The following is a 14,596-nucleotide window of genomic DNA, read 5'->3' as shown; positions in this document are numbered from 1 at the left end:
CTCAGAAGAAGATGATTTGTCAGGGTGATTAATCAGATCAGTACAGGTATTTGAGACCATTTGTAAGTTTGGTTCTTGTTGTTGGGGGATTTCTGAAACAGCTTCATCAGAAGCTATCTCTGAGGCTCTTTCTGGATTATGCTCAAATCCTGGAAATTCACCAGAATAATGATTAGTTAATTCAACCAAGACAGATGGATAAGAAGTTTGGGTAGTTGGTCTTGGATGAGATGATGATGATTCATGAATATTAGACTCAGGCACTGCAAATTCATCTACAAACTCTGCATCAACAGGTATAGATTGAAGAGGCTCATCATTAGAGGTTTAAGTGGATGATTAGCAGGTAGTCTATTACAAACATCAGCTCTCATTTAAGCCATATCAATTATTCTTTCTTGAATATTAGAATGTGCAGGCTCAAATGTATCATTAACATGCTTTTTTGATGCTTGGTTGATGGTGATAGGTCTTTTTGTATGTTTGCATAGACTCTACTTAATGGAATATCATCTATGTCTGAGGGAGTTAAAACAGATGTTGAATGGGAGGCTGAAACTAGATTCTACTTCTATTACAGAGATGTTATTAGAATCAGTGTTACCTCTTGTAGCTTTTGAAGCAGCAACTTCTGAACAAGTAGCATCATCCTTCTGAGTCTCTTCAGCAGCACTCAAAATATCACCAGTCTTCACCAATGGTTGAAGATCCTCTATTAGCTCAATAACCTGATGAGCAGCTTCAACTGTTGATTCCTTCAACAAATCTTCAACAGGAACTTCAATGTCTTCTGCAATCTCTAGTGCTTTCTGCAAAGCAGCAGCATCTGTAGCTTTCTTTCTTTGGATCTCTCTAGTGACAAACCCAGTTGCTTCTTCTACCTGATCATCCTCTTCTATCACATAAGTAGATTCCTTCAATTTCCTTACATTAGGGTTCCTTTTCTTCTTAGGAATTGATGGTTGAGGAGGTAGGGATTGTCAAGAGCCAAATGTCTTGCCACTTCTGGTCCTTTTGCTCAGAACCTTATTAAGTTCTAAGTCCTAAACTTCTTCTTGAATAGTTGGTATGTCAGAACCAACTTTTTGAGCAAAAGATACACCTTTCTCTTTCTTAGCCCTATTTGGCTTTAGTTTAGAAGCTTCTTCATCATCATCAGCTTCTGAAGTTGCTTTCTTCTTTGACTTCCTCTTTCTAGCAACAGGTAGAGCACCACAATACATTGTTTCTGGAATATCATCATACTTGATAGTTTCTCCAGTTCTTTGCCAATGCTCATAGACAAAAGCAGCTCTTACATCAGGAGGATCTTGTCTGCAGATTGGAGGAAAATCATCCATTAAGTTAGATACAATAGATGATTCCTTAAGATATGTGCTAAGCTCAGTGTATTCTTTTTTCTTGATCAGGAACATCTTCCTCAAAGTGCGACCATTTATGACTTTGCCAGTCATTGTGCCAAGCTGATGATCATTGACCACTTGGGACTGCTTGAATGCCTTCAAAATTCCTCCTTGATGGAAAATTTCAGACATCAATCTTCCATAGGGGATCCAACTTCTGTTATTGTCCATGCTTTCCTTCAGTGCCCACATCATGTGATTGAAGATGTATTTAGGCACATTTGCTTTCTCCTTAGGTATGAAGAAATGTAGGAACACTTTGGGCTCCAATGAAGGTTGATCTCCACCTCCACCTTTAGGTAGGAGATTTTCAGTCATGATCTTCTGAAGTAGTTTGTATTCCATCTTCAGATCACTATATTTTCCTTTCATTGTACTCTTGAACATAGTCATGTTCACCACCTCAATCCAAGGACTTGTCTTACTATCCAGTTCTTCTTCATAGGATCCTTCAGCTTCCCTTCTGACTGCCTTTGCAATAACTTCTTTTGTGATAGTAACTGGGATTCCCATGATGCTTGAACAAATTTCAGTACAGGTGAATGGTTTCAATCCAAGTTGTTATCTGGTCTTCCCTTCCAGACTTGGATCAATTAGAACATTTTCATGCTCTTCCAACCTAGCAGCATGAATATCATACACTTCAGCCCTAACCCAGAAGTGCTGAATCAAATTCTCATATGTTGGACCATTCAACATGCAGAAGTAACCATCTAAGTCCTGTGAGTGAAAGAAATTTCTGAGCTCACAACCATGATAAGCTAATGAGATAAAATCCACTGGATTCTCCACTTGGACATTAACTTCATGTTCTTCTAGCTTCATCGTTCTTCCTCTGTTCTAGTATGCTTCACCAGTAGCTACTTCCATGGCGGTTCCTTGATTTGAGCTTGAAGTTGCTATTTGGTGCTGATGAGATTTTAGGGTTCTAAAGTTTTGATTTTGAAAAAGATGATATTTTTGCAGAGATTCAGTCTAAAATCAGAAAGTGTAGGTTGTGAAGTGAGTAGTGTGTGTTTTTGTTTAAGTGTTTTTAGCAAAAAAAAACGATTACAATTTAGAAGGGAACAAACAAACATAACATTAATGACGTTGGGAGCGCGAGATAGTACATTCAAAGCATAAAACATCATTGCCCTCTTACGTTATACACCAGCACACTTAGGCCATGTCAGAGTTTCTTAAAGTAACTGCCAAGTTAGTGGGACAGGTGCTACCAAAAAGTAACTTCCAACATTTCCACTAACTCTGCTATTCAGAAGCACAAAATCCATCTTCTGAAGTTCAGATGCTGATGTCATCTTCAAAAGCACATTTTCCTCAGAACCTCAATAAAGAGCTTCTGATGGACTATAGCTTTAGAACAACCTCAGAACCTAAATTTCTATTTAGAGATAAGCAATCTAATCAAACACAAAGTGCATGTTCAAATTTTTCTTTATAAAATCAAATCTCTCAACAGTTAAAGACTTAGTAAATATATCAGTCCATTGATGTTCAGTATCAATGAATTGTATATCTAAAATCCCTTTTTGAACATAATCTCTAATAAAGTGGTGTTTGATTTCAATATGCTTGGCTCTTGAATGTAGAATTGGATTCTTTTACAAACAAATAGCAGCATTATTATCACAATAGATGAGAAGACTGTTAGCATTAATCTGATAGTCTTCCAACTGATGTTTCATCCAAAGTAGTTGTGTACAACAACTTGCAGTTGAGATGTATTATGCTTCTGCTGTAGACATAGCAATAATTTCTTGTCTTTTGCTAGCCCAGGAGATCAGATTGTCACCCAGAAACTGGCAATTGCCACTGGTTGATTTCTTTTCAATCCTATTACCAGCATAGTCAGCATCACAAAATCCAACCAACTTATAATCTAAGGATTTCCTATAGAGGAGTCCAAGATTTGTTGTTCCTTTCAGATACCTGAAAATTCTCTTAACAACTGTTAAATGAGATTCTCTAGGATCTGAATAGAATCTTGCACACAAACATACGCCGAATAAAATGTCTAGCCTAGATGCAGTGAGGTATTACAAAGAACCAATCATACCTCTATACAGCTTCTGATCTACTTTTGATCCAGTATCTTCTTTGCTTAAGGTGTAGGTTGGATGAATTGGAGTGTTCATCACTTTACAATCTTCCAGCTTGAACTTCTTCAGAAGCTCCTTGGTGTATTTTGTTTGATGAACATAAACTCCATCTTTGCACTGGTTAATTTGTATTCCAAGGAAGAACTTCAATTCTCCCATCATGCTCATTTCAAATTCATCCTGCATTAACTTAGAAAATTCCTTGCAAAGAGATGCATTAGTAGAACCAAATATTATATCATCGATGTAAGACCCATAATTTAGTTGCGACTAAATTTAGGGCTTTGTATTTTGTTTTGATGTTTTCTTTGTTAATAAATGACATTTTGTCGAAAAATTATTTTGATTCCAAAACTATTATTTTGAATGGAAACTTGAAGAGCAAGTTAGTTATGTGAGATCTAGGAATGACTCACATATATTGTTTTTCTATTCTGGGTGATTGAGTATGATTTTCATGATGTTGTTAAGAATGACTATGTTTTTGTGACTTGTGTTATGTGATATGCCAAGATTTTGTTTTTCCTTAATCTTGAGCATTTTTGTGAGTTGGTGATTCGGGGTAGAATCAAATATGTTTTCGTCTGCAAATGAAATATTATTGGACCTTTGGAGTCATTAATATTCATTCAAGGAATTTACTTGTCATTGAGATGACGTTTTGGGAATTTAGGAATACTATACCTGTTGAAAAAAATTCCGATAAGAAAATATTAAAGGATGAATAGTAGTTTTTGAGTGAAGAAGGAATTCTAAGATGTTTGGGACCGGTTAGAAGTTGATCGGAGTTATATAGAACTTTATCAGTTACGTGTGCCTTAAACCACGAGAACCGGGTTCGGTGTCTTTCCAAAACTAAAACACTATATATAGGAGGTCTTACCACCTTTTTCTCATAATCACAAAACACTTCTCTCTCCTCACTTCTCTCTCAAACCCGCAGCCCCACAATCCTCCACCGTTCCGGGGCCGTAACTTCTTCGTTCCTTGTCCGAATCGCGCAAACGAGATATCAAAACGAAGCCCTTGACGATTCCTATCTTCTCCCGCGTGATTCACAGTCAATAGATGAGGCATTCCTCCCTGTTTTCCTCTTTTAAATCTCGGTTTTGAGCATTTGTGGGTGTAAGGTGTCGAGTTTCGATTTTCTTGCGTGATGTTATGTATTAATGTTGTTGGGTAAGTTCGTATGAGTATAGATCTTAAAGAAAATTTACGATCCGTTCATTTTAAAATTTTAGTGTTCTTGGAAAAGTGTTGAAATGTAAATTTTATTTGATATATATGCTTTAGACGAGAAAACAAGTTGATTCAACCGATTAGTTTTTGAAAGATGTTGTCTGGACGAAAGGGCTGAACCGTGCAAGGGTATTTTCGTCATTTTAAAACTGTTAAATTGTGAAAATGAGTTTAGAAGTGGATTCGCGTCGTCGAGACGGTCGAAATGGACCTATGGTTTGCAACGTTCCGACGACGAATGAATTTATTATGATTTTTTAAAAATAATGTGTCTGAGCTGACGCTGGAAGTAACTGCTGACACTATCAGAGTTCGAATATTTTTATGTTTGAACTGTTGAGTGGTGAAAATATTTTGTCTGTGAATTTGTGTTAGGTTGACTGAGCCAGAGGCTCTGGTATGCGATGTAAACACAAAGGAGACTCTGTCGAAAATTCGTCAAATTCATTTTATCTTATTTTTTTTAGTGGTTTTGAAAAGATGTTTCAAAACGGATAATATTTTGGGATTCACCTGAACATGAAAAGTATTTGTCAAATTGTTTGGAAATCTTTAAGGTCTCTCAGAAGACTTAGAGTATTTGAGAAAATATTTTCTTGGGTGATTTCAAGGAAGAATACTATTTAAATTAGTCTCGTCGAAGTGTTTGGAAGTGTTTTAGAAACACTGTTATTTTGAGATTTTGTCTTGACAACAAAATGATTTGTATAATTGAGTATTTGAAATAAAAGTTTCTGATGGGAAAGAGTTTCTTGGACTCACTTTTGGAAAGTTTATGGTCATGATAAGACTTAAAGTATTTTCAAGGATTTTGAGACGAAGGCTCTTTTGGAAAACATTTTATTTAAGTTTTTGGAATTATTGAAGTTGATCATATTTCCGAGTGAGTTGAATTTCGCCTAGAACGGGTAGAATGTTTTAGAGCCGATATTTACCTAAGTCATTGTATCTGCTAGGATACTTAGCTCGAGGGTTTAGAGATGTTCCTGTTGTAGATGCTTACGAGTGTAGAGCAGTACGTTGTAAGGAATGCTTTGCTCAGGTAAGGGGCACTTTCTTGAAACTCCATAGTTACTTAAATGCCTGGATGGTTTACGTGCTATTGTGTGTATTGTGAATATAATATGTTAAGTGAATGTGTTTGCCCAATGTGCGATTTGATTGCAGTCAATGTGATTATGATATGTTGATGTGCTTTGCTTTCATATGATTTGTGAATAAATATATGAAATGTCTATTGATATGTTAAAAGTTGTAATCCTCATGGTTTAGCATGTGTGGCATTTTCTAGCCTTTGTGGTATACATGCCTTTGTGGTGTAGCCTTTGTGGCGTTATTCAGCCTGTATGGCTTGATCTATTCTGGAGTCATTTGAATGAAACACCTCTATGGTGGCCTTTGTGGTGATAACACCTTAGTGGTGGCCTTTGTGGTGATATTCAAAGTCCAGTGTCATTTGAATAAAACATCTCTATGGTGGCCTTTGTGGTGATAACACCTTAGTGCTGGCCTTTGTGGTGATATTCAAAGTCCAGCGTCATTTGAATAAAACACCTCTATGGTGGCCTTTGTGGTGATAACACCTTAGTGGTGGCCTTTGTGGTGATATTCAATCCTAGAGTCATTTGAATGTAACACTCCTGTGGTGGCCTATGTGGCGATATTCAATTCCGAAATCAGTTTCATGTGACGACCCCTGATAGGTGTCACACTCATATTGAGTCTGCATTTGCTAGGCTAATTGTGCATCATTATATTTTAATTGAGGAATGTTTATGTTGATGCTATTTACCATGCTAGTATGTTATGCCTTCAGTATTTTTGTAACTATGTTGTTTTTAGATCGTGACCCTTTACATTAATTCGTGGATCGGGCTTTGCCCCATATCCAAATAGGGAGTGTGCTTTGCTGGAATAGCAAAGGCTTTGGAGATGTAGCTGTTTGGCAGTCAGGCTTGATGCCATTGGTGGGATCTTGTACCATGTCATCCCAGTTCATAGTTAAGGATCAGCTTAGATGTTTTACTTGTGGTGTCTTATGTTTATGTATTTTTACTTCTTTTGTTTGGGCACCGCTGTAAATGATACTACCATGGGAAATGAATACTCAAACACTAATTTATACTTTCGCAGTGCATGATTTGATATTAAAAGCTCATTGCCTAGTATTGTTTATAAAATGTGACATTTGATTCAGATTGTATTGTTGGTAATGCTTCCAAAATGTTTTACTTACTCTGATTTTAAATTAAAGACGATCCTGAATCCTTTAGTGCATGGCATTGAGTTATTTTAAAAAGAAAAAAAAATGCACTCTTGTTTTGAAAATCGGGCTGTTACATTGTGGTATCAGAGCATGGTAGTAGATTTACTTCAAGGGCTGTGAGTCGGGTGTCCTGAGCTGATCAAGAGTCGGGTTTAGTACGCATAAGTGCTTGGTGTCCCTTTGTGCTTTGTTTTGCTTTGGGCCAAATATGATATGCCTATTTAGTTGTTTATTCCTTGATGCGGAGAAATGTGTTTTAGCACCTTAGTAGAAAGAGTAGTTAGAATCTAAAGCATTAGTCGATTGTCGTCGACGATTGTTCTTGATCCCCTTTAGATGCAATGGTCCAATGAGGACAAGTTTGCAGTAAGTTAGAACTGAGAAGAGATCATATTAGTACCAAGGTTTGGGAGCTGCCTCCACTGGAAGTCACTCACGAGTGTTTTGTTGGGATCGGTGAACGCTCTATTGATGGAAGGTGTCTTGGAAAGAGAAAAGTTCGAGAAACTTTGAAGAAGGCATTTGATGTATTCTTTGGTGAATTTCAAGATGAAAGAGAATGGAGTTGGTAATTGGTGAGGTGATGTGACTACCATGGTGGTGCATTAAGCAAAGCTGTCATTTGTGACAAATGTGAAGTCTTGGATACGAGCGAAGGTGCTTGTTTTGGAGCTAAAGAGGTGCCGCGTGTTGAAGTTATTGGACTTCATAACACGAAGTAAAGGATTGATGGTAGTAGTTGCCTTGGAATGTGAGACAAGGTGCCCAAGCTAGTTTAGATTTGGGACTTGCGTTTTAATGATGGGCATCTAGAGGAGAAAGGTTTGAAACTAAGTGTTGTGCAGATGGGTGTTGACCTCTGTACGATCTAAGAGAATAGGAAGTATCGAAGTTGTTTGAGAATGACCGTTGAGGCTTTGTGCAGTTGCGCGAGTGTAACTTGTTGGATGTTGTTGTATAAACTTTAGGAGTCGATCTTGGATCCATGAGCTATCTTCAGTTGTTGGGTAATAGTTGGAAGTATTAATTAAGAAAACAGTGGAACTTTGTTGAAGTGTCGAGTTTGTAGACTGTTAAGATTATTGAGCACCAGTATAGTTTGAATATTTAGAACGCTTGGGTGAAGTTAGAGTGATGGTTTGATTGATAACCCTGAGGCGGTTGGATCTTAAGTTAGAGATTTTATCAGCTAGATTTGGGGTGGTGAACCAAGAGATACATTGGACTTAATATGTAGTGATTCATCTTGGATGATGTGGAAGTGAATTGAATATTAAGGGAACTTGAATAGGATTTATTCCACGACTAAGTGTGAACAATGTGTTTCACTTATCAGATTGTTACATGGTTAGATTGGTTGTTCTTGAACAAGTGTTGAATTTTGGTCAGGAGTTTCAATTGTTTTTGAGATAAGTGAAGTATGTGATTTCGGTGGTACTTTGACGTAAAGCCGTAAAGTAAATTTTTGGAGTTAGGTATGCTTTGAGAGGAACCTAATAGTTTAAGAGAACGCGACAAAATTCAAGATTGGACCGAGTAATATTTTGAGATGTAACGGGAGAAAGTGTGTACCTGAAATTTGGGAATATAAGGAAACTAATTTTGGATTTGACCAGGTAGAATTTAAGTCTGGTAAGGAATAATGGTAGGAAATCCATGAGGATGTTGAAGTTGCACTTACGAGTTTCAGAAAGGTAGGACGAAGGAGTTCTAAGTAGAGTTATGAGGATTTCGTCTATGATGAAACAGTTAGTGAAGTATACCAAGACGTGATATAAGCACGTTAAGAAACCAATGATCTGAGATGGGGGCAACATTGATAGTTGAACATTGATGAAAATGGAAGTGTTTCAACATATATTTTGGATATGGAATTTCATGAGAATCCCGAAAGTTGAAATGGATTAAGATTGATATGGATTGTTGAGAAGAAAATAGGAGTTTACGAGAGAAAGACTTGTTTGGGACATCACATGGTTATTGAAGGAAAGTATAAAGAGTTCATGTGAGGATAAACGTTGATCCGGGGAACGAAATATTTTTGTTATGGTATGTTGATACAAATTAGGTGTTGATTTGAAGATTTAAGATGCTAAGGCATGATATGAGTATTGAAAATCTTGGACGAAAATACGATGTAAATATTGTGATAGTATGACATTAGTTGTAACATTTTGGTCCATTTAAGATGGTGTTTGTTTAAACTTGTCAACAAGTTTTGAATTTTTAATAGGATTCTTATGTGAAGAAATTCATATCAGTATAGTTGCGTGACTGGCGTAAGTCAAAAAGGTATGAATATTATTAAGGGATAAAAACTCCTTATAGAGGCGGCAACTTCGTGGTTCTTGTATCAACTTCGTGGTCGGAGTAGCAGTGAATGTTTGTGTATTTTGTCTTGGACGTGGCGAATGTTCTTCACTTGATACATTCGAGAGGTTTATGTAGTTTTGAGGCCTCAACTGAGAGGAAAACTAATGGATGATGAGGCCTGAAGAAAATTCAAGAGAGAATTTTCGTTAAGAGATGTGATTAAAATGATAGATATGGAAGGCTAAAGGAGTATAGCGCTTGAATTGAGGATCTTAACCTTGTATGAGGCTTGATAAATAAATTTTGAGAATGTTGGGAGGTTCTTAGTCGAATGTTAGAGGTTGTTCTCTATCGAAAAGAAGCAAGATGACTATAGAAACTAATGGAAATTGATCTTATGTTGGAATGATTATATTCCTTGTGCCTTAGGATAGACTTGAGTGCAGGTTGCAAGAAACACTATTACAGTTTGGTTAAGATGGTCTACGCCACCATCATGACTGCTAGCTATCTATTGACAAATTAGGGAACTGATCATCCTTAATGTGTTGTTGATAGAAAGTGAACATCATGTTGAATGGAACAAGTCAATCTTATCCAGTGTTGTAGTGTGAAATTTTTGGAGGGTAGACGTGGAAACATCAAGAATTTTGATTGTGGACCTAGGCTCTTGAGGGACCTAGTGTTGTATTTATGTGTTCTTTGAGGTGATCCTGAGTGGAGTACTCGAGTTGTGATGTCTAGATGTGTGTCTAGAGTTTGAAGTCTATACGACTTTGTAAGGGGTCACAGTAGGTGTATTGTCATGTCATTGTTGGTAGTAGTAATGACTAGATAAGTTGTTACTATTATCTTAGTTTCGAGGACGAAACTTCTTTTTGGAGGGTAGTAATGTAAGACCCATAATTTAGTTGCGACTAAATTTAGGGGTTTGTATTTTGTTTTGATGTTTTCTTTGTTAATAAATGACATTTTGTCGAAAAATTATTTTGATTCCAAAACTATTATTTTGAATGGAAACTTGAAGAGCAAGTTAGTTATGTGAGATCTAGGAATGACTCACATATATTGTTTTTCTATTCTGGGTGATTGAGTATGATTTTCATGATGTTGTTAAGAATGACTATGTTTTTGTGACTTGTGTTATGTGATATGCCAAGATTTTGTTTTTCCTTAATCTTGAGCATTTTTGTGAGTTGGTGATTCGGGGTAGAATCAAATATGTTTTCGTCTGCAAATGAAATATTATTGGACCTTTGGAGTCATTAATATTCATTCAAGGAATTTACTTGTCATTGAGATGACGTTTTGGGAATTTAGGAATACTATACCTGTTGAAAAAAATTCCGATAAGAAAATATTAAAGGATGAATAGTAGTTTTTGAGTGAAGAAGGAATTCTAAGATGTTTGGGACCGGTTAGAAGTTGATCGGAGTTATATAGAACTTTATCAGTTACGTGTGCCTTAAACCACAAGAACCGGGTTCGGTTTATTTCCAAAACTAAAACACTATATATAGGAGGTCTTACCACCTTTTTCTCATAATCACAAAACACTTCTCTCTCCTCACTTCTCTCTCAAACCCGCAGCCCCACAATCCTCCACCGTTCCGGGGCCGTAACTTCTTCGTTCCTTGTCCGAATCGCGCAAACGAGATATCAAAACGAAGCCCTTGACGATTCCTATCTTCTCACGCGTGATTCACAGTCAATAGATGAGGTATTCCTCCCTGTTTTCCTCTTTTAAATCTCGGTTTTGAGCATTTGTGGGTGTAAGGTGTCGAGTTTCGATTTTCTTGCGTGATGTTATGTATTAATGTTGTTGGGTAAGTTCGTATGAGTATAGATCTGAAAGAAAATTTACGATCCGTTCATTTTAAAATTTTAGTGTTCTTGGAAAAGTGTTGAAATGTAAATTTTATTTGATATATATGCTTTAGACGAGAAAACAAGTTGATTCAACCGATTAGTTTTTGAAAGATGTTGTCTGGACGAAAGGGCTGAACCGTGCAAGGGTATTTTCGTCATTTTAAAACTGTTAAATTGTGAAAATGAGTTTAGAAGTGGATTCGCGTCGTCGAGACGGTCGAAATGGACCTATGGTTTGCAACGTTCCGACGACGAATGAATTTATTATGATTTTCTAAAAATAATGTGTCTGAGCTGACGCTGGAAGTGACTGCTGACACTATCAGAGTTCGAATATTTTTATGTTTGAACTGTTGAGTGGTGAAAATATTTTGTCTGTGAATTTGTGTTAGGTTGACTGAGCCAGAGGCTCTGGTATGCGATGTAAACACAAAGGAGACTCTGTCGAAAATTCGTGAAATTCATTTTATCTTATTTTTTTTAGTGGTTTTGAAAAGATGTTTCAAAACGGATAATATTTTGGGATTCACCTGAACATGAAAAGTATTTGTCAAATTGTTTGGAAATCTTTAAGGTCTCTCAGAAGACTTAGAGTATTTGAGAAAATATTTTCTTGTGTAATTTCAAGGAAGAATACTATTTAAATTAGTCTCGTCGAAGTGTTTGGAAGTGTTTTAGAAACACTGTTATTTTGAGATTTTGTCTTGACAACAAAATGATTTGTATAATTGAGTATTTGAAATAAAAGTTTCTGATGGGAAAGAGTTTCTTGGACTCACTTTTGGAAAGTTTATGGTCATGATAAGACTTAAAGTATTTTCAAGGATTTTGAGACGAAGGCTCTTTTGGAAAACATTTTATTTAAGTTTTTGGAATTATTGAAGTTGATCATATTTCCGAGTGAGTTGAATTTCGCCTAGAACGGGTAGAATGTTTTAGAGCCGATATTTACCTAAGTCACTGTATCTGCTAGGATACTTAGCTCGAGGGTTTAGAGATGTTCCTGTTGTAGATGCTTACGAGTGTAGAGCAGTACGTTGTAAGGAATGCTTTGCTCAGGTAAGGGGCACTTTCTTGAAACTCCATAGTTACTTAAATGCCTGGATGGTTTACGTGCTATTGTGTGTATTGTGAATATAATATGTTAAGTGAATGTGTTTGCCCAATGTGGGATTTGTTTGCAATCAATGTGATTATGATATGTTGATGTGCTTTGCTTTCATATGATTTGTGAATAAATATATGAAATGTCTATTGATATGTTAAAAGTTGTAATCCTCATGGTTTAGCCTGTGTGGCATTTTCTAGCCTTTGTGGTATACATGCCTTCGTGGTGTAGCCTTTGTGGCGTTATTCAGCCTGTATGGCTTGATCTATTCTGGAGTCATTTGAATGAAACACCTCTATGGTGGCCTTTGTGGTGATAACACCTTAGTGGTGGCCTTTGTGGTGATATTGAAAGTCCAGTGTCATTTGAATAAAACATCTCTATGGTGGCCTTTGTGGTGATAACACCTTAGTGGTGGCCTTTGTGGTGATATTCAAAGTCCAGTGTCATTTGAATAAAACATCTCTATGGTGGCCTTTGTGGTGATAACACCTTAATGGTGGCATTTGTGGTGATATTCAAAGTCCAGTGTCATTTGAATAAAACACCTCTATGGTGGCCTTTGTGGTGATAACACCTTAGTGGTGGCCTTTGTGGTGATATTCAATCCTAGAGTCATTTGAATGTAACACTCCTATGGTGGCCTATGTGGCGATATTCAATTCCGGAATCAGTTTCATGTGACGACCCCTGATAGGTGTCACACTCATATTGAGTCTGCATTTGCTAGGCTAATTGTGCATCATTATATTTTAATTGAGGAATGTTTATGTTGATGCTATTTACCATGCTAGTATGTTATGCCTTCAGTATTTTTGTAACTATGTTGTTTTTAGATCGTGACCCTTTACATTAATTCGTGGATCGGGCTTTGCCCCATATCCAAATAGGGAGTGTGCTTTGCGGGAATAGCAAAGGCTTTGGAGATGTAGCTGTTTGGCAGTCAGGCTTGATGCCATTGGTGGGATCTTGTACCATGTCATCCCAGTTCATAGTTAAGGATCAGCTTAGATGTTTTACTTGTGGTGTCTTATGTTTATGTATTTTTACTTCTTTTGTTTGGGCACCGCTGTAAATGATACTACCATAGGAAATGAATACTCAAACACTAATTTATACTTTCGCAGTGCATGATTTGATATTAAAAGCTCATTGCCTAGTATTGTTTATAAAATGTGACATTTGATTCATATTGTATTGTTGGTAATGCTTCCAAAATGTTTTACTTACTCTGATTTTAAATTAAAGACGATCCTGAATCCTTTAGTGCATGGCATTGAGTTATTTTAAAAAGAAAAAAAAATGCACTCTTGTTTTGAAAATCGGGCTGTTACAATCGACATATATCTGCACAACAAGAATGTTTTTCTCAAAAGTCCTTCTGAAGAGTGTTGTGTTAACCGGACCTCTTTTAAAATCATTTTTGATCAAGAAATTACTTAGTCTGTCATACCAAGCTCTAGGAGCTTGTTTAAGACCATATAGTGATTTCTTAAACTTATAAACATGGTCAGGATGTTTCAGATCCTCAAATCCAGGAGGTTGCTTAACAAACACTTCTTCTGAAATGCCTCCATTGAGAAATGCACTCTTTACATCCATTTGATATAATATTATGCCATGATTAACTGCATATGATAGAAGTAACCTGATTGCTTCCAATCTTGCAACTGGAGCAAATGTTACAGTATAATCAATGCCTTCTTGTTGACTGTAACCTTGAGATAAGTCTAGCTTTGTTTCTGACTACTTCACCTTGTTCATTCAGCTTGTTTCCAAATACCCATTTTGTTCCAATAATGTTCTTCTATTGAGGTTTGGGTACCAGATCTCACACATCATTTCTTTGAAATTGATCGAGTTCTTCTTGCATTGCTAATATCCATCCATCATCTGATAGTGCTTCATCAATTGTAGCAGGTTCTATTACGGATAACAGTCCTATCATAGACTCTTCTTGTCCAAAGTATGATCTTATTCTTCTAGGACTTTCTTTATTTCCAATGATTTGATCCTCAAGATGTGAAGACTTGTACTTGAATGTGTTCTTGGATTGATTAGCTTGCTGAGAAACATCTTGAGCTTCATCAGAAGCTACTTCAACTTGAGCTTCTGGAGTGGATTCAGCTTCTGGACTCTCTTCAGGCTCAGGAGCTGATCAGGTTCTGAAGTATCTTCAGGCACCTGTATATTTGCAAAATTTTCACTTTGCTCTGGAGTTTCATTTCCAAGCTCTTTGTCATCAAATTTAACGTGCATTGATTCTTCAACATAGAGTGTCTCTGAATTATACATT

The 14,596-nt window shown here is 36.6% G+C and overlaps 2 long non-coding RNA genes across 2 annotated transcripts; both read left to right on the top strand.

Moving 5' to 3' along the window:
* The first annotated feature begins 5,056 nt into the window (after positions 1 to 5,056).
* Positions 5,057 to 6,897, top strand: LOC146899026 (uncharacterized). The gene is made up of 2 exons (XR_015021941.1): positions 5,057 to 5,786; positions 6,641 to 6,897. It is a non-coding gene; the product is annotated as an uncharacterized LOC146899026 (long non-coding RNA).
* A 3,982-nt stretch (positions 6,898 to 10,879) lies between these two features.
* LOC146899025 (uncharacterized) lies at positions 10,880 to 13,490 on the top strand. The gene is made up of 3 exons (XR_015021940.1): positions 10,880 to 11,043; positions 12,166 to 12,251; positions 13,191 to 13,490. It is a non-coding gene; the product is annotated as an uncharacterized LOC146899025 (long non-coding RNA).
* Positions 13,491 to 14,596: the final 1,106 nt, after the last annotated feature.

The sequence above is a fragment of the Medicago sativa genome, chromosome 8 (assembly GCF_051527215.1).
Source record: "Medicago sativa cultivar Bolivia chromosome 8, Bolivia_mono, whole genome shotgun sequence".
Classification (NCBI taxonomy): domain Eukaryota; kingdom Viridiplantae; phylum Streptophyta; class Magnoliopsida; order Fabales; family Fabaceae; genus Medicago; species Medicago sativa.
Note: the sequence above shows the minus strand (reverse complement) of the source record. Positions and strands in the feature narration are given on the sequence as shown.